At 33.1% G+C, this 26446-nt stretch overlaps 1 protein-coding gene across 1 annotated transcript in view; it reads left to right on the plus strand.

Moving 5' to 3' along the window:
• Window positions 1-26446, plus strand: part of LOC148303160 (bicaudal D-related protein homolog) — a 151335-nt gene that overhangs the window by 92370 nt on the left and 32519 nt on the right. The gene's annotated exons all lie outside the window — the stretch shown is intronic.

The raw sequence follows: 26446 nt of genomic DNA on the forward strand, positions 1-26446 counted from the left end.
GTAATGGTGAAAGCAATCGTAATTTCAGAATATCATCTGGATTGGATTGATTTTAAAATTCATCAAAATATTATTAGTGAATTAATTACGCTTGCCAATAAACCATATTTATTTTATTTAAACAAGTGTGCGTGTTATATGTAACACATATTACATAATTTAAATTACAACATAAAGTTACATTGGCAATTAAAGAAAACACGCCATAATGGAGGTCATCCATTCATTTGTTTTTAATAAAAGATAATACTTATTTTCGTCTCCTTCCTTGATCCATCCCAACTTATCGGCTTTGTAGACTGTTGTCAGCTCTCCTCGTCCTCAGGTTGTATGTCCTTCTATTATATACAACGCCACCTAGACCATGCCTTCGAATCGTGTTATCTTTCTGTAGCATTCATAATCTTTTGGTCTTCCTTTACAAATATGTATTTCGAGGATCCGTGACGATCGCCTTGTTCACAATATGTTTAGGTTCTCTACGTTCTATGTGCCCATATACCAACTCAATTACCTTATTATTGCTGTCAGTTACACCCAGGCTAGTGTAAACTCTTTATTTTATCTCTAAGTCCATTTTTTTTCATTTTCATGTTCCTTATTCGGTCTCTGATCGTGTTTCCAGTTATGCACCTCAATGTTCTCATTTTAGAACTTCTTAGAAGAGATTTAGTTATCGTTATAAAGCTCACCCATTTCAACAACGTCATATATTAAAAATCGTCAATTTTCAGTTGTGCATGTTTTCCGAATGCCCAGAAAATGTACTATATCCCAGCAAAAGCGACATATTTTTAACTTAATATTTACCCGCTATAGGGCAGAAAGTGTTGTTTTTGCATTTTAAAGAAAATGTATATTGTTTAATTATTTTTTTAAATATACTAAATATGTTTCAAATGGAGAAAAAACATTCAGGTTTCATCTAAAAAGATCTGTTGCACAGTAAAAAGTTCAATAAGTGGCTTGATATTTATTTTTAATACATTTTATTATAATTTTAAACGAAGAAGACCGAGGAAACAAAGGAAGACCGAGAAAAACATGGCCCGATCAGGTATGCCAAATACTTGAAAGTGGTCTGGTTAGGAGTCGTAACAATCGGCTGGTATGTATGAGGAGATGCATGAACGTGGAAGAGGCGAAGAATGTTTGCAAAGACGTGCCATGTTTGTGGTATTGCGTTCTATTATCTCTGCCTACCCCTGCGGGGAAGCGGCGTGATGGTTAGTTAGTTAGTTAGTTTTTATAATTTTAAACTTTACAAACGATCTCATGAAAAATCAAGTTTACTTTAAATATGACGTTGTTTAAAGGAGTGAGCGATGTATTTTTTGGTTCTGTTAGAAAATCATTGGATTTTCATGAAAGTATTTTACGAGAAAATGTTGGAGCTGTAGCTTTCTGAAACTGAAAGTAGCCTATGAGTGATTATACAAAAAGAAGCGAGAGTTTGGAGAAGAAGAAAGTGAAATCATCTAGAACGAGATTAAACAGTGTACATATAATTAAGAACGATTAGTTTTAGATTCTCTAATTCACTCGCTCATATACCGAAATGATGTCAGATAACGTGTTAATAATAACTGTATTGTTTACTGACATACTAACTTAATATAATATTGTACAAATTTATTTTGAAATATAGGTACATTTTACAACATTTTGAGTGTGTCCAAATACTTGTTCACAAAATCTGGATTATCTCCAATTACAGGAGTTATTTCATATTATTTTTTGACATCTCATCAAAGATGAAGAAGAATAACATCTACATTTACATCTACATTTACATCTCACCAATAGATGTCTCTAGTGAAGTTCTAGTGATTCAAGAACAAGGTTTCTAAATTGGTTCATATATATAGAACTTCCATGAATTTGAGTAGTGTGGTTGTCAATAATGGGTAGAATTGGTGAATGTTACACGTGTGTAAAGTGATCACTTAAACCAGCCGATGACGGTCGTCAGCCTCGTAAATGCCCAGACTTCCATATTCTTCTTCATCTTTGATGAGATGTCAAAAAAATAATAGGTACATTTTATTATAATAAATTTTTATTCATTATTTATTTCGCTTTGTGATATTTAATTAACCACTTTTGATCTGATATACTGTTAGATTTATAAACAATAATCAATACTTTCTAATTACGTACGTTTTGTTATTTTTTGTAGGTATGTATGTATGTGTGTATTTTTTTACATTTATTTAAAATTAAAATAAACAACAATTTTGAACATATTTTTAAAAATGCGGAGACTCAACATAGCCACATTGTGTTTCCTGTCGGTGGAGTTCTTTTTGCATACATTTTTTTACTGTTTTTAACCATTTTACCTAATATACACACAAAAAAGAGAGAAAAATTAAGAATAAAACCATTTTACAATTTTCATAATATTGACTGTTGATCATTTACCCATTCCTTTATTTTGCCTTTGTTCCATATTTTATTATGACCTCTAACATCCGTCAGCAACAAATAAAAAATATATGTATGTATACACAAAAAAACAAATTAATTTTTTGATTAGTTTTAAACAGAAGCAATCAGAAAAATTATAAAATCCGTTAACTTGTCGACAGATTTTATAATTTAAGACAAGACATCCATGTCGACCTGTTCCCTTTCAAAGCTTGTTAACCGTGATTATACAATTTTGGAATTATATTATCCTTATCTGCACTCGATGGTGCATAAGGCACTGCATTGTACTGACCCAGTATTATTACCTCAAGAACATAATATATCACAATTTAAAACTTTTTTTCTTGAACCGTGCGAACCTGGCGGCGATTTTCTGAAGCTATAGGAAACAAACGAGCGCCATTTTTCCACGCGCTACAAAATGGCTCCATATAAGGCAGAAAATGTCACTTGCGAACGAGATTCTTTCTGTTTGTTTGAAAGCACTGCATAAATGGCGATCCGTTTTCTCGTTTTTCTTTCATTTCCAGTCATGTTCTGTCTAATCACGTCTGTATAGAGCTTGTCCCAGATACAGTTTTTTCCATTATTTGCAACTATTTCTCTTGTCATAAGTAAAACATGTACTGGCTACATACGAGTATATACATACAGTAGAAACTGTTTTTTACGATGCGACCAAGAATATTGAATGTTTTCACGAATTAATGTTTAAGAATTTCATGTTGAAAAAAATCTCAACAATGTTTTTGGTGTTGTAATACTCACAGGCTTGTAATACTCGGCAGCTATAAATATCAGAGATTTTATGATGCGTCCAAAAATATTGAATGGAATAGTGTCAGGTTGTGGTCCCATGGTTACTGTCGCAGTCTCTTGAGTCAGAGTTTCTTGGTTCGAACTGACCCTACCACAATTTCTCACAGAAAAAGTATGACATTCAAGTATTTTTGTAAATTATAAAATACAATTTTTTTCATTTTAAAATAAAAATATATATCCAAAAACACTTAAATTCTAATAATAATTTTATAAATAATATATTTTTTCAAAATTCTTCACCTTTACTTTCCATTTTTCCTTTATTTTCAAACTCCGCCCCCTTGACTAACCCCCCCCCTCCCCCTAACTCACCCCTCTCCTTATTTATAGAACGGTTAATTATTTATTATGTTTTAGTTTAAATTTAGACCTGAATATGGAAAGCTTAGCTTCCGAAACTAGTCGTCGAATACATTGAAGTGGTAAAAAATAAATGTTTTCTTTGATAATAATACATATTTAAGTAAAAATATTGCATGGATTAATTTGGCGAATTTCATTCCTTTAAGGCCCATTATACGATCAGTCGCTACCTAATTTTTTATAAACTCAGGTAATATTTGATTAAATGATTTTTTTTCGAAAAAATTAAGTTTTTCTTCGAAACGAATATAAGGTTTTAAAAAGAAAAGATTATTAAAAGTCGAAGAATATATTGTTTCAATAAATGTTCTTAATAAAATCAAATTACTATACGTATTCTTTTTATTTTCTTTAAAGAAATTGTGTGCAGAGGAAATATACAAGACACGTCTGTCTTGTATATTTGTGAGTAACGCTTAAAATTAAATTTATTTTATTTTAAGTAGTACAAAGAACATCCCACCACGCACATGTCGGGTCGTGGTCCCGTGGTTAGTGTCGCGCACAGACTAACTAATTTATATAGTGTCGCGGACTCTTAAGTTAGAGTTTCTCGGTTCGAGCCCCTCTACCGCAATTTAATACCTATTTCTAATTATGAGCCGCTTAGGCTCACAGAAAAAGTATGAAACTGAAGTATTTGTGTTTGTGATTCCACCATGCTCCAAAGAGTTTGAAAGTGGTAAAATTTATACGTTTACTATTGATTTAGTCGTATTACTCTCACGATGAGTTGTTTTCATCATAAAATAATTCCAATTAATCCTATTCGGAGATTTATTAGCGATCCAAAACATGGTAACACAATGAACAGTTACCAGCTCCACATGTTCAGTCTAGTTACAATTTGCGATGGATTCAAGAACGGCAGCGCAACTACAAAACACACGGACAATCTCAGTCGCCAGAAATAATGTTAACCCTTTGCGACTGGCTATTAAAGAAAAGGAGGTATACGGTGGAACCTCTCACATAACGAGTAATTCGTATATTGAGCAAAACATTTGTAAAAAAGTTGCTACCTTAACGAGCGATAATTCGCATAACGAGTTACAGAGAAAGAGGAAGTCCAATTTTACGACATTAACTTGTGAGCCGGAACTTCCACGCTAGTCCAAACAAAAAATAATTCATAATTAAATGCAACTTTGTTTTAAAAGCCCTATAAATATTTTATTACAACTTAATTATAATGTCTACCGGTTTCGAAGCTAAGCGCTTCTTTATCAAGACTGAGTATTAATCAGTAAGATTTATAGTGATTTTAAAACAAAGTTACATTTCATTATAAAATGGAAAATCACAAAGTTAGTGCTTTATATATAAATTATATAAAAAATATTTCGCTCAACGAGTAAAATTCTGGAACAAATTATGCTCGTTATGAGAAGTTCCAATGTATTTGGATAACTTTAACATAAATTTAAATAACTAACTAAATTCAACGTCAAGTCCACTTTTAAAAATATTCCCATTGTGATTCATTTGTATTCTTTCTCTCTTTCATTTTTTTTTACAAATGTTACACTGCAATAATTTTATTTCAATGACCTGATGATGGAATGATTATTCCGATACCGGCAGTCACGAATAAGTGTTTATAAAAGTGGTATTACACACAGTGAACGATGAATGATAAGGAGAGAGTTCAATTCAATTTATTAAATAATTAAAATATTCATTTGAACATCAACTATTTGTATTTTATATTAGCTCTTTAAAACTACTAAGTGTATTTTGCCAGTTTATAGAACGTTAAAAACTTTAGAATATGCGTCATTAAGTCGAAATTTCATTTTATCGAAGACTCACCCCTATCTAGACTCCATACCAAGGAAGGTTTTTTTTTAAATTTTATTTACTTTGTTTTATATTATTTTTTGACATCTCATCAAAGATGAAGAAGAATACGGAAGTCTGGGCATTTACGGGGCTGACGACCGTCATAGGCTGGTTTAAGTGATCACTTTACACACGTGTAACATTCGCCAATTCTACCCATTATTGACAACCACACTACTCAAATTCTTGAAAGTTCTATATATATGAACCAATTTAGAAACCTTGTTCTTGAATCACTAGAACTTCACTAGAGACATCTATTGGTGAGATGTAAAGAAGCTTTGTTTTAATTTTCTTTGTTTATAAAAAAAATTATTGGACAACTAACTCCCTCTGTAAACACAAGTTTACTTTATTACTTTATTAGAGATTATATTTGAATTGTTTTGTATATTTATTTTATTTTATTTTATTTATTCGGGAATTGTAAAGCTTACATATAAAAAATGATATCATAAACAATAGTTACATTAACAATAATAAACGTTACATTACATTAACAAAAAATAGTTACGTTAAAAAAAGCCGAATAAACAATTCCACATTTATGTTATAAAACTATAAAAAAAAAATTAGAGATTTAACAACAACAAAAAAACTAAAAAGGGTATTATATAAAATAATAGATTTAGCAGGAAGGAGAAGGAAAGGAGAAGAATTTATATTTATATTTACAAAATATATATTTAAATAATACATACCAACTATTTTGTATTACTTAAATATATATTTTGTAAGAATAAAAATAAAAATAAAAACTTTTTTTCCAGTATACCCACGACATAATCCAAAGTGATGTATTACGTTCATCCTTCTGTTGCGAATTCCACCCTTCACTTCCACATATTTCATTTTTATCATCACAGCTAATAAAAATGATATAAGTAAGTATTCATTTTTATTAGCTGTGATCCGATTGAGGGGGTTAATCGTGTTGATTTAATTACAGAAAACAATTGTTGAGCGTCATACATAGCTTCGTAGGTCAATTAGCATAATTTAATGGTCCCATAAACATCGTTTACAGCTATGAAACAATATGAACGGCGGAGAAATGTGCCATAAATCTTCACTCTTAACCCTGTGAGACATGAGCATAGAAACCAACTTGCATTGTGAGAACCTACCTTAATTATTTCTAGCTTACCTTAACAGGAGAGTCCGCGCTCCAGTTCCGTGCTCAGTGGGTATATTTTTTCCACTGATCAGGTTTTCTGTATTCTTCTTCTTCTAATGTAGTGTCCCCTGACGTCGACTATTACACGTGTAACATTCACCAATTGCAATTGACAACCACACCATTCAAATTCTTGGAAGTTTTAAATATATTAACTAATTTAGAAACCTTGTTCTTGAATCACTAGAACTTCACTTGACTATTGGTGAGATGAAAAGAAGCTGTTTAATGAGCAGAAACTCTTATATTAGTACGTGGGGTCCGAATCCTGGATTGTAATCACATACATGAAAAACGCCAGAGAATATCATTTTCATTTTTATTATTTTAGCTTACCAGCTAATTTATTTACAACATTTGGTCGTCAGCCCCGTAAAAGCCCAGACTTCCATCTTCTTCATCTTTGATGAGATGTCAAAAACTAACAGGGAAAATGACTCCTATAATTGGAGATAATCCAGATTTTGTGAACAGGTATTTAGACACACAAAATGTTGTATACGTATATAGAAAAATATGAATTGTTTTGGTGTTAGAGGTTATTAAATTTTATTTCTTTCGCCATTCGAGCAATTTTCTTCTGTTCGTGTCATGTCAGGTCCCCCTGTCGTCGACTATCAGTTGAGAGTAATTGTCCTTGTCTTGGGCAGCTCTTAACAGCATCTTGACGGTCCTGATCCCTGTCCAATCTCGTATATTCCGGAGCCAGAAGATCTGCCTTCTGCCCACACCTCGACCTTCTATTTTGCCTTCTATTCTAACCCTTATCTGCAATGGTGCACAGGTCACTGTATTGTATTGACGCAGTGTTACCTTGATCCTTACATCATGAAGGCAGGATGATCGCTCCTGCACTACATGTGCCAGTCCAGGGTAATATGAAATATACGTTGGAGACGAAAAATCATTTTAATCCTCATATAAAAGGTCTTTACTAAATAAACTTCTCGACTCAGCCATTGATAGTGCTGAGAGCTCGCATGTGAGGAAAGGTGTCAACTGAAGGATTAATACAATTTCCAAAAATTTGAGTAGTGTGGTTGTCAATCATGGGTAGAATTGTGAATGTTACACATGTTTATAATTATTTAAAATGATCACTTAAACCAGCCTACGGCACGTCGTAAACCCTGTGAATACCCAGATATTCATATTCTTCTTTATCTATGTTGAGATATCAATATATGAGTAATCTGCTGATGTTAATGAATTGATGCTGCCGTACAGAGTATCAAGTATGGTAAAATGTAATGTTATAAAAGAAAACAGTTTTTTTTAAATAATATTTATTATATGACGTATTCGGTGACTCCCCTCTTATTGATTTTTTGAGTGGCTCAGTTATTGTAACCATAATTGTGGGAAATGTAGCTTCCTCGTTCTTTATTCTTCACCGCTATAAACAAGACGTACCTACATAGTTTCAAACGCAATCAATCTTTGCCCGCATTTTCCTAAGTACTTTTTCTTGTAAATTTTGCACAACGAAAAACCAACGTGGTCACTTCATTTCCCATGAATTTACTTTTATAATATTAATCGTTCACTCTAGTAAAACTGAAGTTTAAATTTACTTAGTTTTCACAAATATACCTAAATATTCTGTGCCTTCCTACTGATTAATAATAACAATAGATGTAAGAATCACTGTTTTTTTTTTAAATATATTTTGGACTTTTTTTGTTTTTCAGAATACATACAGAAAATATTTTTTATACGTTTTTTTAACCCCTTACCTTTCAATAACTCTTTTTTTCAAAACCATATATTTATTTCTAAGAAAAACTATTTTTTTCAATGCTAAAACGGTGTTTTAATAAAAAAAACAATTACGTAAAATGTTTCCTGAATTTAGAGAAAGTTAAGGTACGACATATGTTTATTCTATAAACAAAAAAAGGTCCAACATACATTATTTTTAAAAAATCGGGCGTAAACAGACATATTACCTCTTCGGTGGAATGAATTATGTGCTTGCGAATATCCCTTTAATGCAAATCTCCAAATTAGACCTGAAAAAGCCCTTAAAATCCGGAAAAAAGAAACATGAAATGCTTGTACTTTGTAATTTATTCCCAATTAAAGCGTACATGTAAATTAAATACTAAATCAAATCGATTAAACACCTAGACCTGGCAATTCGAGAGCGTACGAGATTGATGTCATGCCTTCAGGCCAACGAGTACATGCTCCTTAGTGCAGACCGGAATAATTGCATACTATACAATGAAAAGTGCACTTGTCTCGCAATTTGCATTACCAGATTACCACGCACAGCAATTGAAATCTGTCCGTTTTATTGTGAACTAATTATTACAAAATTACACGCGTATTAACAATGAGTTATATGGGTAATTTATAGTCAGTCGCGTGCAAGAAATGTGGCGATATTTCAGTCAAAAAAGAATTTAAAAAATCGATGTCGAAATAATAAATATCTATGATGAGTTCTTTTGAAGAACTAATATTACAAAATGAGTATATTAGGTACAAAAAACATATCAATTTTAAAATATCGGTGATGTACGATCGAATTCTAAAAACACCTTATTTTAAAGAAGTAAAGGCAAAAAATGAGGATATTTCGCACCAAAAAAAAACAAAATATCATTTTTTAAATATCAGTGATTGTTGATCGAATTCTTATGACAACTTCTTTTAAAGAATGAACTGCAATAAATGAGAAAATATATATATATATACATATATCGCTCACTCCTTTCAAGAACGTCATAAATCAAAAATCGTCAATTTTCAGTTGTACGTGCTTTCGGAATGCCCAGAAAATGTACAATATCCCAGGGAAACAACACTTTCTGCCCGCTACAGGGCAGAAAGTGTTGTTTTTGCATTTTGAAGAAAAGTATTGTTTAATTATTTTTCTAAATATTTTTCGAATGGAGAAAAAACCTTCAGGCTTTACCTAAAAATATCTGTTGCACAGTAAAAAGTTCAATCAGTGGCTTGATATTTATTTTTAATACATTGTGTTTTATTTTTAAACTTTAAAAACGCTCTCCTGAAAAATCAAGTTTTTTGATTTATGACGCTCTTGAAAGGAGTGAGCTATATATATATATATATATATATATATATATATATATATATATATATATATATATATATATATTGGTTTGGCCGGTACTTATCGGTAGTACGTTTTGAATTTCGAACGACGCCCGACTGCCCGAATACAAGACAAAAGAAAACAAAAGTAAAAAAAACAGTTGCAATTTGACTCTTCACGCGGGCGCTCTATATATTGAATTGTTGTGAATACCTCGCTGTATTTTGTGACGCCATCACCACCATCAAGAGAGAATCGCCCTGATCCCAGCGCTGGATCAAGACCATCTATAAGAATAAAAGGTTAGTTCTTTATTCATACGTGCTATTTGATATTTATCGAACTCGCCGTCCCTTGGTACTTGAAAGTTCGAGCATAAATCATCGAACTAACTCGGGAGAGTATCACGACTTCAAATCGATCTAAATATTTCTATCTTGTAGAATCGTCGTCTTATTGTTAATACCATAAGACTGGTCCTTCGAATAATTATTTTTTTTGAGTTTCATTTCGCACTGTGGCGAAACCATTTTTGGTCCTATCGAACCGGATTTACATATTTACGATTACTAGCGTACCTATTTACGATTGCGAGCGTTTCGGATTTGGTGTCAATACTAAATTCGATATTTAAATTTCTTGTGAATTTGTTTCCCTTTGATAATATTGCTACTGCAATAAGCATTACGTAAACATGAATGATAAAATACAACTTAAATTGGCGATAGCAAAAAAAGATTATATTTTGGCGGAAATCGAAGAGCTGCATAAACAAGCTCAACATGTTTATCAAAGTCAAAAAGAAACGCGAATTACACAAGAATTTAGAGTACAGGCATCGGAAATTGACAATGATTTTTCCGAATTTAAAAACTTATGTGATAATGAAAACGTGTTGCAAATGAAGTTAAATCCAGATTTTCAACCGAATTTTGAGAGCTTGACAGTTTACAAAAGGAAGTTTTATTTTGTTAAAGACACACTTATAAGGATGACAAAATATTCTGAACTCGAGTCGTCAAATACTTCGCAACCAATTCACGGTGTAACAAATTTAGTTTTAAAATCGCAGGATGATCCTAGTTATAATTTAAGTATTCAACCACTAGTATTAAATAAGATAACCGATAACCTTCCAGTTTCCGAGATTAATACCTCATCTCTCAACTATTTAAATGACTTGTCCTTAGCTGACAGAGACTTCCACATTTCAAGACCAGTAGACATATTACTGGGTGCTGAAGTTTTTACTGAAAATCTGCGAGATAAAAGAATACGTGGACCGCCAGGAAACTCAGACGCTATGGAGACCGCATTTGGGTTTAAAATTGTAGGTTCGGCCAATTCTTTGATAAGTTACGATAAGGACGATACTCGTCCTCCTATTCATAATTTTTTGACTACTTCTAAGGAATCAATTGAGACACTAGTATCCAGATTTTGGACATTAGAAGAAGCACCTTCGAGTGAAAAACCAAGTTTTTCATCTGAGGAAAAACAGTGTGAAGAATTTTATAAATCAAACATACATCGGGATAGCACTGGGCGCTACGTCACAGCACTACCCTTTAATAGAGATCCATCTTGTTTAGGGGATTCACTTACAACTGCGACACTTCGCTATCAGAAATTAGAACGCAAAATTAATCAAAATGACACTCTGCGTCGTGACTATGATAAGGTCATGGAAGAATATCTCGAAAATAAATTTATTTCTCCCATACCACTTAGTAATTCTAACGAGCCATTTTATGTCATACCTCATCACGGAGTTCAACGAGCTGACAAACTCACTACAAAACTTAGAGTTGTCCTAAACGCCAGTCAGGTGACTACGTCGGGTCTTTCTCTGAATGATTGTTTACATCCAGGTCCTAATTTACAAGCAGAATTACCCGCCGCTATTCTAAAATTCAGATTATTTCCAATTTCACTCAGCGCGGATATCAAGCAAATGTTTCTAAATTTAATTGTACGTCCTGAAGATCGTCGTTTTCTCAATATCCTGTATAAATTTAAAACTGATGACGTAATAAAGATGTACCAGTTTAATCGCGTGTGCTTCGGTTTGAGATGTAGTCCTTACTTAGCTATGCGTACCGTAAAGCAGCTAGCTAAAGATGAACATGATAAATATCCATACGCTACCAAAATCGCGTCCGAAGATTTTTATATGGACGATTTAGGCACGTCCACTCGCACAACGGAAGAAGGTGTTAAGTTGGCGCTAAGTCTAATTGAACTTTTCAAATTAGGAGGTTTTGAATTAGTTAAATTTGTAAGCAACTCGGCGGAAGTAATGAATGCTATTCCGGAAAGTAATCGTTTAACTAGTAAAGTTAAATTTGACAATGAAGAGGATAACCTTAAGATTCTCGGATTAGATTGGTGTCCTAAGGAAGATGTTTTAACAGTTTCTGTAAAATGTAGCCCAATACCTAAATGTACCAAACGCACAATGTTGTCAACGGTGGCAAAGTTGTGGGACATCAATGGCTATTGTTCTCCAGTAATCTTATATGCGAAATTATTAATCAAAGCTTTATGGATTCGTAAGTTAGGGTGGTATGAATTGCCACCTGAGGAAATAAAAACTACCTGGAAAAAGTTCTTAAAAGAATTGCCTCTGCTAAAAAGATTTAAATTGCATCGATTTTTAGGCTTTGAATCGGAATTATGTACTTTAAACATATTAGGGTTTGCAGACGCCAGCGAACGCGCGAACGGCGCCTGTGTTTATACGTGCATAGAAGTTCCAAATAATCCCAATAAAATAAGTCTAATTCTAGCCAAGAGTCGTGTAGCTCCACTCAAAATTGTGTCTTTAGCTCGATTAGAACTTTGCGCAGTCTTATTATTAGCAAAGCTTATTAAATTCGTCATCGATACAATTTCCTTAAGGTGTACAGTAAAAAATATATATGTCTTTAGTGACTCGACAGTCGCTCCACACTGGACTCACTCATCACCACATCGTTTTGACACATTCGTCGCAAATAGGATCACCAAGATTCAAGAACTTCTTGATCCCAAATATTTTTACCATATCAATGGTAAGCAAAATCCAAGCGACTGTATATCTCGCGGGTTGACACCCGCGCAATTAATTGACCACCCTCTGTGGTTAAACGGTCCACCGTGGGCTAGGGAAGATTGCTCTACGTGGCCTATCAATAAATTTTCCTTTGAAGAATCCGAAGATAAAAAATTGGAATACAAACGTTCTAAAGTTTTTCTAACAACGAATACATCCGTTAATAATTGTTTGGAGTTTTACGAATTGTCTAAAAGAGTCTCGTGTTGGGACAGGCTTCTTCGTATAATTGTATATTGTTTACGTTTTTTAAAACGGTTACCTCGTTTGGTGACAGTTACAGTCTCAGATTTGATAGAAGCTGAGAAGGTGGTTATTAGAGCGGTCCAAAGCATGCATTTTTCAGACGAAATAAGCCAATTAAAGGGGTCTCAGGTCATATCAAAACAGTTGAAACGTCTGAGTCCCTTTATAGACGAAGAAGGTATTTTACGCATTGAAGGAAGATTATCCAAAGCAGATCTTCCTTTTGAAACCAAACACCCAGCGCTTCTTCCAAAACGAGACCATGTGGTCGATTTAATAATAGATCGGTACCACAAATTTCACTTACATACGGGATCGGGACTCCTTATGTCTATCCTGCGCCAAAGATTTTGGATTCTTTCTGCCAGAAGCGTCATTAGAGGGCGAGTAAATAAATGCAATGCCTGCTTCCGCATGTCTCCGTCACATCCAACTCCGAAAATGGCTGATCTTCCATCATATCGGATACAGGAGGCAAAAGCTTTTGTCCACACAGGTGTTGATTACGCGGGTCCTCTAAACATTACTCTCACTAGAAAGCGCGGACAACGTTCTCAAAAGGCTTATCTGTGTCTTTTTATTTGCTTAACAACTAAGGCTGTACATATTGAACTTGCTTCGGACTTATCCTCCGATACTTTCTTAGCCGCGTTCAAACGTTTTTTGTCGCGAAGAGGACCTGTATCATGTTTGTACTCAGATAATGGTACAAATTTTATTGGAGCTAAGGCACAGTTAGAAGATATTTATAAGTTAACCGTATCGCAGGAATACCACAATATTATAAGCAAAGAAATGCTTAAGCGTCGTATAGAATGGAAATTAATTCCACCTCATAGTCCACATTTTGGTGGAATCTGGGAGTCAAATATTAAGAGTTTCAAATCACACTTATATAGAGTAATAGGAAGTCAATTACTGACTTATGAAGAACTCCTTACGGTATTAGTACAGATAGAGGCTCTCCTTAATTCGAGACCCCTTTGTGTGTTATCGGGCGAACCTCATCCGGAAGTCCTTACTCCCGCCCACTTTCTCATGTCTACACCTTTGCAATCTCTTCCGGCCTTGGAAACAAACAGTTATAGTCTAGGTTTTCGTAAACGGTTATTAGACAGTTTAGTCCAAGAATATTGGAAAAAGTGGAGGTTGGAATACTTGCATACATTGCAAGTGCGCCAAAAGTGGTGTACACCCGATCACCCGGTAACTGTGGGTACTTTAGTTCTAATTATACAAGACGACATCCCTCCTTTACGTTGGCCTCTAGGAAGAATAGAAGAATTATACCCTGGCACCGATGGTATTGCCAGAGTGGCTTTGGTCAGAACCCAAACCACCAGCTTCAAAAGGCCAGTTGTTAAACTGTGTCCAATTCCAAATCAATAGTAGTTTGTTTATCTATTGTTTTTGCATTTTTTTTATCTCAGTTTTTCTTTTGTTTGTTTGTTTTTGCATTAAGTTTCCAATTGTATTGAATTGGACGTTTCCGAACAAGTGAAAGTGTTGAGAGAATTACCTCAAACCTCTTATGGTTCAAATTGAAATGAATTATTTAATTATCCCTTTATTTAAGTATTTTTCCATATTATTTCTCTCTCTTCAACATTCGTGTTTGATCGTTTTGGAGTTCGTGGTTCTTTCGGTTTGCGTCGACGGTTTCGGAAGCTCTAGGAACTTCCAAGGCGGGGGGCATGGTTTGGCCGGTACTTATCGGTAGTACGTTTTGAATTTCGAACGACGCCCGACTGCCCGAATACAAGACAAAAGAAAACAAAAGTAAAAAAAACAGTTGCAATTTGACTCTTCACGCGGGCGCTCTATATATTGAATTGTTGTGAATACCTCGCTGTATTTTGTGACGCCATCACCACCATCAAGAGAGAATCGCCCTGATCCCAGCGCTGGATCAAGACCATCTATAAGAATAAAAGGTTAGTTCTTTATTCATACGTGCTATTTGATATTTATCGAACTCGCCGTCCCTTGGTACTTGAAAGTTCGAGCATAAATCATCGAACTAACTCGGGAGAGTATCACGACTTCAAATCGATCTAAATATTTCTATCTTGTAGAATCGTCGTCTTATTGTTAATACCATAAGACTGGTCCTTCGAATAATTATTTTTTTTGAGTTTCATTTCGCACTGTGGCGAAACCATATATATATATATATATATATATATATATATATATATATATATATATATATATATATATATATATATATATATATATATGTATATATATATATATAAATATATATATATATATATAAATATATATATATACACACACACACACACACACACACACACACACACACACACACACACACACACACACATACACATACACACACACATATGTATATATATGTTCGTAATATTTGATGATAAATTTAATGATATTGATTTTGAAAGATCGACCTACTTTTTAATTACTTGAACTCTATTAATAACGAGGATTTAAAATAATGCAATATTTACAATAATTACGCGCATCGTTCGAGCCAAAATTGATTTCGCTCACTTCGATGAAATTATAATAATTATAATGCAATCGATAATAATTATGCCATAAATCAGTTCAGTACATATTGCTATAATTATTTTTTTAATGCATCAAGTGCAACACGAATATAGCATGGAGTAATACAATTTATTATCTGCGGTGTGCTTGATTTTCTTTGATAAATATATAAATTAGTTAGATTTTGCACCAGATGGGGTGAGTAAAACTGTTGGAAAGCTTTATGAAAGCTGAAAAATACATTAACACACATGGGTCTGCTAAAGCGATCACCCTTAATAAAATAAAGATTTTTTTTTTAATTACCTAATGTCAAAGTGGCTCAGAAATCTAGCTACGCCTTATGCAACCCCGCTTATCATGACCCTACTCAGGCTTCAACTTTTTAAGTTTCATAGCCTATGCCTACTCGTGAGTGGATTTACTTTTTATGTTTTAAGTTACTATAATTTCATGAGTGAAAATTCTAGGGAAAGAAATAAAGATTTTTTAAGGGTGCATTATTATACTTACTCAGATTATTTCCCTTCAGAAAACATAATTTTTATCGTCTATCGTTGATAATACCGTTACCAAAAATAATATATACAGGCTGACGCAAAATTAATTACCTTACCGAAAGACGTTATAATTTTTGCAAATGACGTCAAACGCCATGTTTTACGTTTCTGAACTAGACAGCTGCAGTATACAAACAAATTGATAAAACAGTCACAAATGTGTATCAACACTGGCGGCAGCCACTTGACGGATATAATTTTTTCCACTCGACAGAAAAATTAAATTACGTTCCAATTTAAGATTTTGATTACTCTTTTTTTTACTAAAAACGTTACTTAAAAACAAAAATGGATAATTTATTTTTCGCCATTCTGAATTTGTTTGAATACTGCAGCTGTCCAGTTTACAAATGTCAAATGTAATTTAAGTACGATGCCATTGATGTTTATTTTATTGCCAAGCAAAAGTGACTTAAATGGCCCTCCTGAACATTTTATGTTTTGTTAGTTGGTCACTTTACTTTACTCCTGTACGACTACGATATAAGAAAAAAAAGAATATAAAAATTAATGCAGTAATGAAATAATTGTATGAATAAAAATGGAAAGAGATAAATATTAAATATGGTACTTATATATGCTTAAAAAACACTGTTTTACAATTCTGCTATTATTAATTATTCCGTGCATGTTTTATTGAATATTAATGAATCTGCCGAATGAGATATTCCGATATTTTTATTGAATTATTTTAAATATGTATTTTAAAAACATGTTAAATTGTAAAATTGTTTTATATTATATTATAACATATCAATTATTGAATCTTTATTGTGTTCCGCTCGATAAATTTATAACAATTTCATTAACCGTGCAAGCGGTTTATTATAAAGTATTTCAAGCATTATTAGATGCCTGGATTTTTGTTAAATACTTGAAATACCAGATACTTTTACATTTATTTTATTGTTAAAAATATCAGCGCGAATTATGTCATATTAATCATATAATTTTATAACCGACGACTGCTTTTATAATAGGTACGTATTTCCTTTTATTTACTGTCACGGTCTATTTCCCGCCGATTTATCTGTCAGATTTTCCGCCAAAACAAATTTATGCCGAGTGCGCCATCTATGAAGTTTTCCTGAACTGATTTGAAATTGCCATGATAAAAAACTTTATTGCTGAAATTTTACTTTTGGCGAGTTCCTACCCACGTAACTTTGAATTGATAACATTATTGATAACGAAGATGAAAAATCCCATATATTATCTATCCGTAATGTTATCATATTCGGAAACTTTCCTACGAAATTTTCGTTTGCTTGGATCTAAAAAGACGAGTTTTTGATCAAAAGTAACAAGTAATCAAACAAAATAAAATCAGTGTTGTCATATATATTTTCATATCTGCATTCAGAGTTCATCTAAAGTTCAAGGTGGCATAAACTTGGATACATACCCATATATTATTTGAAAAAAAAACCAAGGCGGCCAAAGATGTAGGAAACTGATAATAAATTCAATTATAGCAAGACTAGTATCCGTATTCATAAATTGATTGATTTATGAGTGGCTCTTTTATACTTAGTTTCGTTATTAAATGAGTTTACATATTTAAAAATTTATATATTAAATGTTAAAATCAAACACTAATTATCTGAGTCTACTAAATTGTATTTTATTGTTAAAAAACACATAAAAAATTAATTTGTGATTATTGTTTCTCCTTGTTATGGCATTTCCAAACGAATTATTCGTTTGAATATGCCATAGCAAGGCGAAAAAATTGTCCCAAATTTATTTTTTGTGTGTTTTTAACAATAAAATACAATTTTCGAACGAATTAATCGTTTGAAAATGCCATAACTAGGAGAAACATTTGTCCCAAATTTATTTTTATGTGTTTTTTAACAATAAAATACAATTTATAGTTTGATTTGAACATGTAATATATATTGTAAATTAAAATGAAGTTCTACAAACTTAACGCAAAATCTTTTAATAAAAAAATTAAATGATTTTATGGATGATAGAAGCAGGTTGTACAACTTTATTGCGTAATAAGCTTTTAAAATAAAAGTGTTTCTTTGTTCTAATAGTAATATTAATATTATTGATTCTAATAGTAATATTGATATTATTGGCGGATGTTTTAAGTGTGGATTTTAAATGATATTTTTTATGTTATCTCTCTATTGTTTTTAAAATTGATTCATAACAATATCTTATAAGACACTATAACATAAAGTCGCGCGTTTGACAGGCGCCGTACCGCAGTTGACTTAACGCTCGACTGCGAAACTGGCGTCGGAGGTTCGATTCCCGCCAAGTGCAAAATAAATTAAAGAAATATTTATTTTCAATTAGTCTGGGTATTCGTGATGAATTTTTCAGTTGGATAGTAAGGATAGGGAAGGTAAATATGAAAAACACATCAGAAACACCCAGAACAATTGAAAATGCATAAATTCGCAAATAAAGAGTTTATGGTAAGAAAAATGTAATGTAATGTTCATGTTACTATTTTTTTATGTAAAGCTGTACAATTTTGTCCCAAACAAATAAAATAAAAAATAATAAAAATGTAAATGAAAATACTGAGTTGTGATTCCCCTTAAGATAATCGAAAAACTTGTTAATTATTTACGATGAGAACATATTGTTAAGTAAAACTCGATTCCGTTAAGAATTAATTAAAATAAATGCGTTTTAGTTCCCGCTAATATTTTCCGTTCATTTTTTAACACTGAAATACAAAGAAAACAATAAACACACATTCTTTCATTTTCACACACTAATTACCGACGTTTTTCACAGTTTTTTAAGCTTAGATATAAGCTATGTACAGGGTGGCGCAAAATTAGTCACTCTATCAGAAGATGTCATATCTTTGCAAATGGCGTCTTACGTCAATAATATCCGACATTTCGCTCACTCCTTTCAAGAACGTCACAAATCAAAAAACTTGATTTTTCAGGAGAACGTTTTTAATGTTTAAACATATTATACAATGTATTAAAAATAAATATCAAGCCACGTATTAAACTTTTTACTGTACAGCAGATCTTTTTAGGTAAAACCTGAAGATTCTTTCTCGATTTGAAAAATATTTATTATATTTAAAAAAATAATTCAACAAAACATTTTCTTCAAAATACAAAAACAACACTTTCTACCCTGTAGCGGGTTAATATTAAGTTAAATATATGCGGCTTTTGCTGGGATATAGTACATTTTGTTGGCATTCCGAAAACATTCACTAATGAAAAATGACAATTTTTTATATATGACGTTCTTGAAAGGAGTGAGCGATTTGTGAACTAGAAAGCTGGTAAACAGATTTAGGATGGTGCAGAATTTATCATCTATTTTTGTTTTTAAATAACTTTTTTACCAGATAAAATAAAAAGATTTTGACTAATGAAAATCTTTATTTGGACCTTTACAATCTTTTCTGTTAAGTGGAAACGATGATATCCGTCATGTGGCTGCCGCCAGTGTTGATACACATTTGTGCCCGTTTCATCAATCTGTTTGTATACTGCAGCTAATATAAATTCACAAACTACAAATTCGACTTATGCAAGTTCACAAATCGCTCACTCCTTTCAAGAACGTCATAAATAAAAAATCGACAATTTTCAGTTGTGCATGTTTTCGGAATGCCCAAAAAATATACTATATCCCAGCAAAAGCGGCATATTTTTAACTTAATGTTTTCCCGCTACAGGGCAGAAAGTGTTGTTTTTGCATTTTGAAGAAAATGTGTTGTTTAATTATTTTTTTAAATATACTAAATATTTTGCAAATGGAGAAAAACCCTTCAGGTTTTACCTTAAAAGATCTGTTGCATAGTAAAAAGTTCAATAATTGGCTTAATATTTATTTTTAATACATTGTGTTATATTTTTAAACTTTAAAAACGTTCTCCTGAAAATTCAAGTTTTTTGATTTATGACGTTCTTGAAAGGAGGAGTGAAATGTCAAATATGATTGACGTACGAAGCCATTTGTAAAAATTATAACATCTTCCGATAGGGTGATTTATTTAGCGCCACCCTGTACATAGCCATTTCATTCAATTTCTCAGAAGTAAAATGAAGATTCTTAACAATGTTAGGTATGCTAGAAATATTTACTGTAGAATACACGATAATTAGATTCCGATCATAGATAACTGACGAATGATTATTATTAATGTTATTTTTGAACTGTTATTATTTGACCCCATCTTAAACTGTTATATAAATGAGTATTTAATATTATCTAGAGGAGTATAATAAAATAACGGATATGATAAATGCGTACGTAAAATAACGGTTTCAATTTCCCGCCATTTCAACGGATCGACAAGAGTATGATGAAGTGTCACTTGCTTCACGAGACAAAGCCTCCCGTTCTACTTTAAAGCGGCATTTATGTCTTATTTTAATTAATATTTTTACTAATATAAGATCTAAGACCTCCCTATGAAAACTCATAAATAGTGCGGAATGTAAGCGTTACACAAGTTTATAAAGTGATCGGTCAAGCCAGCCAAATACCGGGTCGTAAGCCCTGGGATGTTTAAACTTCTAATTTCTCTCTTCTTATTCTTCTTCTTCTTTATTTAGGATGATCATGTCCTGTTATTCTCTGGTCCGCTAATGGAAGGTGTAAGACCAGCTGTCTCTCCATCGTTTAGGTGGTCTTTCTGGGGGTCTGTTACCTTTTATACTGCTGTCTGCTGCTATTTTCACCACTCGATCCGAACTTGCTTTTCCCACATGATTTCTCCAGAAACATATTCTTTCTCTTCCCGATCGCACAACATCTTTGACATTGCAGATTTTTCCTATTTCAGAGTTTCTGACTCTGTCGCGAAGTGCTAGGCCTGCAATGGGTCGTAGAGTCTCCATTTCGGTTGTTCTAAGAAGGCTTTTCTTTCTCCTTGTGTCAGTTCTTATTTCTATGCCGTATATCATGATCGGTCGTATGCAGGTCTTATAAATCTCACCTTACTCTCTTTCAGCATGTGTTTATTTCTCCATACAGCATTTTTAAAGCATCCAGCTACAGCAGAGGCCTTGTTTCCTTGCTCTCTTACTTCATCATAGAGGTTATCATATGTTATTAAAAGAACAATAGATGTTTCATATCAAGTTGTGATACCTATCAAATTGACATATGGCTCACTCCTTTCAACAACGTCATATGTCAAAAAACTTGATTTTTCAGGAGATCGTTTTTTAAGTTTAAGAACGTAATAAAATGTATTAAAAATAAATATCAAGCCACTTATTGAACTTTTTACTGTGCAACAGATCTTTTTAGGTAAAACCTGAAGGTTTTTTGTCCATTCTAAAAATATTTAGTATATTTAAAAAAATAAGTAAACAATATATTTTCTTCAAAATGCAAGAACAAAACTTTCTGCCCTGTAGCGGGTAAATATTAAGTTAAAAATATGCCGCTTTTGCTGGAATATAGTACATTTTTTGGGCATTCCGAAAACATGCACAACTGAAAATTTACGATTTTTGATATATGACGTTGTTGAAAGAAGTGAGCTATATCATCCGCAGGGTGAATAATCCAGTTTTTGTTAAAATAAATACCTAATAATAATATTTTAAATACGGGTAATGTATAATAATATTGGTAACCATTCTCTCATAAATTATTAGTTAACATTTTTCAGTTAGACACAAAATTTATAGATACCGATCAAATGCATTGTTGAATGTAAGTGGGAGAAGGAAAACACATAAAATACATTTGTCTTTCACCAATCACTCATGATATACTTAATTGCAATGTTATTTCTATGTTGCAAATAAATCCGTCTAATCTTTGCAAACAAATCGCTGATTTTATCATCCGATCCCAACACCCATTTAACACTTTTTAAAAATTAATTGGAAATACCAGATTCTCGCTTCTTACCAGTCTTTTATTTTAAATATTATAGTATCTCAACTTGATAAAAAATATTTTTATTTCAATTTCAATTTATTTATTATCAATTATTTATCAAATATATATTAATTCAACGGAGTCCTGGTTCCAACTCTAATGTATGGAGGTGAAACATGGAGTTGGCAAAAGAACGATGAAAGTAGACTGAATGCAGTCGAAATGCGATCTCTCAGAAGAATGTGCGACAAAACGATGTATGATAGATGTGCGAATAGTGAAATAAGGAAGGAATGCAAAGCTGAGATAAGCATTATCGATAAAATTAAGAAAGGTGTGTTGAGATGGTTTGGACATGTAGATCGAATGAGTGAGGAAAGAACGGTAAAACAAATTTATGAGGCGAATGTTAGTGGGAAAAGAAGCAGAGGAAGACCGAGAAAAACATGGCACGATCAGGTATGCCAAATACTTGAAAGTAGTCAGGTTAGGAGTCGTAACAATCGGCGGGTATATATGAGGAGATGCATGAACGTGGAAGAGGCGAAGAATGTTTGCAAGGACAGAGTGGTGTGGCGCTCTATTCTCTCTGCCTACCCCTGCGGGGAAGCGGCGTGATGGTTAGTTAGTTAGTTAGTTTTTTATATTAATTCTAAAAAAAATACGCTAACAATACTTGTGGCTTCTCGCACAACCGGTCGCGTACTGAATTATATATTTAAGAGTACACGCTTAATTAAAGGAAAAAAGTCTAAAAAAAACTACAGTAAACAATTTTTATAAATGGCATAGAAATTGGCAAATGACAAAAAGGAAAATAGTCAAATAAAACACCCAAATGCGAATAAACGTTGTTCAAGAAAATAAAAGGTGATTCTTTGTAATAGATACCATAGTTGATACGGACTTGAAGCATGGCAGATTTATTGCGAAGATAGATACGCCTTTTTTGCTTCTAGAATATGGTTTACTTTCCAAATCACCAGCTCATGACGAGTTGCCGTATGCGTGCGCTGTTTGTTTACTGGTAACGGTTAGGCATCAACATCACACTTGTTACACACATCAAATATATTACTCTTCATATATAACCAACATTCTATGGCTCCGAATGCTGGACAATATATAACTCCTACTCTAGGCAACTAGAAACTGCTGAAATGCGAATGCTTAGTGGTCAGCTGGAGTGTCCCTTAGAGACAAAATAAAGAGTTCACGCATTCGTGGTAGCCTGAGTGTAACTGACATCAATAGTTAGGTAAAGAAAAGGCAATTGAGATGGTATGGGAACATAGGACATAGAGAATCTGAACATATTGTAAACCAGACGATTGCCATGGATCTTCCTCGAAAGACAACTAGAAGAAGATCAAACAATTCATGGATGTTACAGAAAAATAGCGTTATTCGAAAGCATGGCCTAGGTGTTTTGTCCATGATAGAAGGACCTACAACCTACTCTAAGCAACTAGAAACTTCTGAAATGCAAATGCTTAGATGGTCAGCTGGAGTGTTCCTTAGAGACAAAATACAGAGTTCACGCATTCGTGGGAGCCTGGGTGTAACTGACATCAATAGTAAGGTAGAGGAAAGGCAATTGAAAGGCAATACATGTAGTATGGGAACATAGGACGCAGAGAACCTGAACATATTGTAAATCAGGCAATTACATCTTCCACGAAAGACATCTAGAGGAAGACCAAAGAATTCATGGATGCTACAGAAATATAACATGATTTGAAGGCATGGCCTAGGTGACGTTGTCCATGATAGAAAGACCAACTTCAGGACGAGAAGACCTGACCTGAGCAGTCTATAAAGACGATAAGTTGCGATGGAGCTAGGAAGAAGACATTAGAACACATATAATAGCAGACATAATTTATAATTACACAGTACAGTCATGGATAATGTCACAAAAGATAAGCCCACAATGCGCACCGTCTTCAGTCATGTCAAAATTGTCACAACATAATGATTCCGGCCATTCCAAGCTATTTTTAAACAATGGCGTCTCTGTTTTACTGGTTCAGCAAAGTGAAGTCACATCTTCGAAGCCAAATTACATCTTTCTCGTCATTAATTTCTTTAGTGTTCCGCTCGTAAACGGTAGTTGAACCCCGATGGCTTTGCATATGACTGATTTCATGCCGCGAATCGCGAAGAACAAAGAAATCTCTTGAAAAATGTACCGTGACTTTTTGTTGGAGATTTTTTTTGTTTTCGAGTAGGTACCGCTATTCGCATATACGGATAGCATCAGAATACAATAATGAAGATAATGGATTCGTTTTTGTTTTTTCGTTTGAATACGTTTGTTTTGCCAACGTTTGAATAAATTACACCAATACTCTTTCTATTGGTATAGTTGCAACCCTAATGTACGGAATCAAAGCGTCGTGTTAAAACAAGGATGAAAGTAGATTAAATGCAATCCTTCAAACGAATGTGTGGCAAAATGATGTATGATGGATGTTCGAATAGTGAAATAAGGAAAGAATGCAAGGCTATCGATAAGTGCTATCGATAAATTTAAGAAAGGAGAGTTGGATATGTGGAAAGAATGAGTTAGGATAAAACGGTAAATGAAATTTATGATGCGAATGTGGTTGGAAGACCGAGGAAGTCAGAGGAAGACCGAGAAAAACATGGCACAATCAGGTATGCCAAATACTTGAAAGTGGTCAGGTTAGGAGTCGTAAAAATCGGCGGGTATGTATGAAGAGATGCATGAACGTGGAAGAGGCGAAGAATGTTTGCAAAGACAGAGTGGTGTGTTCTCTCTGCCTACGCCTGCGGGGAAGCGGCGTGATGGTTAGTTTAGTTTTTAGTTTATGTAGTTGGAAAAAGGAGCAGAGGAAGACCTTTCAAGTGTGCATTTTATGACAATTTGCATATGAAAATTGATGAAATTTGGATGTTCAATAATGGGCAGAATGATGAACGTTTTAAAAGTGTATAAAGTGATCACTTAAGCCAGCCAAATGCTAGGTTGTACTATAATATTAGCATAGATTCTCAGACTTTCATCTTTCTTTATATTGAAAAAATGAGGCACTCGAGTTGTTTTTTCTCAAATTGAGACACTTTTAATAGGTGTATACTGTTTTATATATATTTATATACGTTATAATGTGGTTGATCCTTTTTTAATTATCCAGTTTTTTATTTAAAGGAATAAGGACAATTTTAATGATGTATTATCTGGCCCAAGGATTAATATTTAATATAATTATTTTATAATATAATATTTAAAAGTTGCACAATTTGACCTTATATAATTAGACATTATTTCATTGTTAAATGCATTCACATGGTCTTAAGATCTTTTATCGGCTGTTTTCTTTCTGTTGTCAAGTTTATTGTTTCGCAAGTATTTTTCGGATTTAGAAATCAATTGTTTAGTCGAATCGTGGACTTGACTGTTATTTATGATTAAATGAGATTGAATTTATTTTGCAGAGCAACAGCGCATGAATACATTTCGTCGTCATACAAATATTACTTGAAAAATTATTATGCTTAATAGTAACACGCCATCGTAAAAACCGACTTGAAGATTTTTTTTAAAAATATACTTAAAAATTTTAAATCTATATTTAACTAAGTTACCATTATGCTTCTCACTAGGGGTAAGCAGAAAGCGTAGAACGCCACACCACTCTGTCTTTGCCGTTTGCAAAACTGTGAACGAAGATGTTTTTCTTCGCCTCTTCCACGTTCATACATCCCCTCATACATATAGTAAACCCTTATCCGCACCCCAATGGTGCATAGGGCACTGCATATAAACGCAGTGCCCTATGCACCAGATCTTGATCGTTAACACATCAAGGAAAGATGATCAGCCCTCCGCTTCAGGTACCAGTCCAGGGTGATATAATGAATAAATGTTATGGTGAAAAAATCACTTATATTTATTTGACCCCCCCTGGGAATTGAACCCGGGACCTCCAGAATGGTAGCCGAGTGTGCTGATCATTACACTATGGAGGCGGACGTATACATACATACCCGCCTATTATTTCAACTCCAAACCTGACCGCTTTCAAGTTTGCGGCATATCTGATCGTGCCAAGTTTTTCTCGGTCTTCCTCTGCTCCTTTTTTCAACTACATTCGCCTCATACATTTTACCGTTCTTTTCTCACTAATTCGTTCCACATGTCCAAACCATCTTAATTTAACCTTTTTTAATTTTATGGATAATGCTTATCTCAGCTTTGCATTTCTTCCTCATTTCACCATTCGAGTCTATGTGCATTCATCCTTTTTTTGCTCCTAGTTTCACTTCCATACATTAGAACCGGCAGTACACAACTTTTTAAAGTTCAATTTCAATTTATTTATTTAAATTAATATATACATTAGAAACTATAAAAAATTTAAATCGTATACATTAAAACACATTAAAATAAAATAAATGCAAGAACTATTTCTAAAGGTGTAGAAGAATCCCGCTTCGGAAAA

The sequence above is a fragment of the Brachycentrus maculatus genome, unplaced genomic scaffold (assembly GCF_059751285.1).
Source record: "Brachycentrus maculatus isolate JH-2025_06_01 unplaced genomic scaffold, ASM5975128v1 h1tg000384l, whole genome shotgun sequence".
NCBI classification, from domain to species: domain Eukaryota; kingdom Metazoa; phylum Arthropoda; class Insecta; order Trichoptera; family Brachycentridae; genus Brachycentrus; species Brachycentrus maculatus.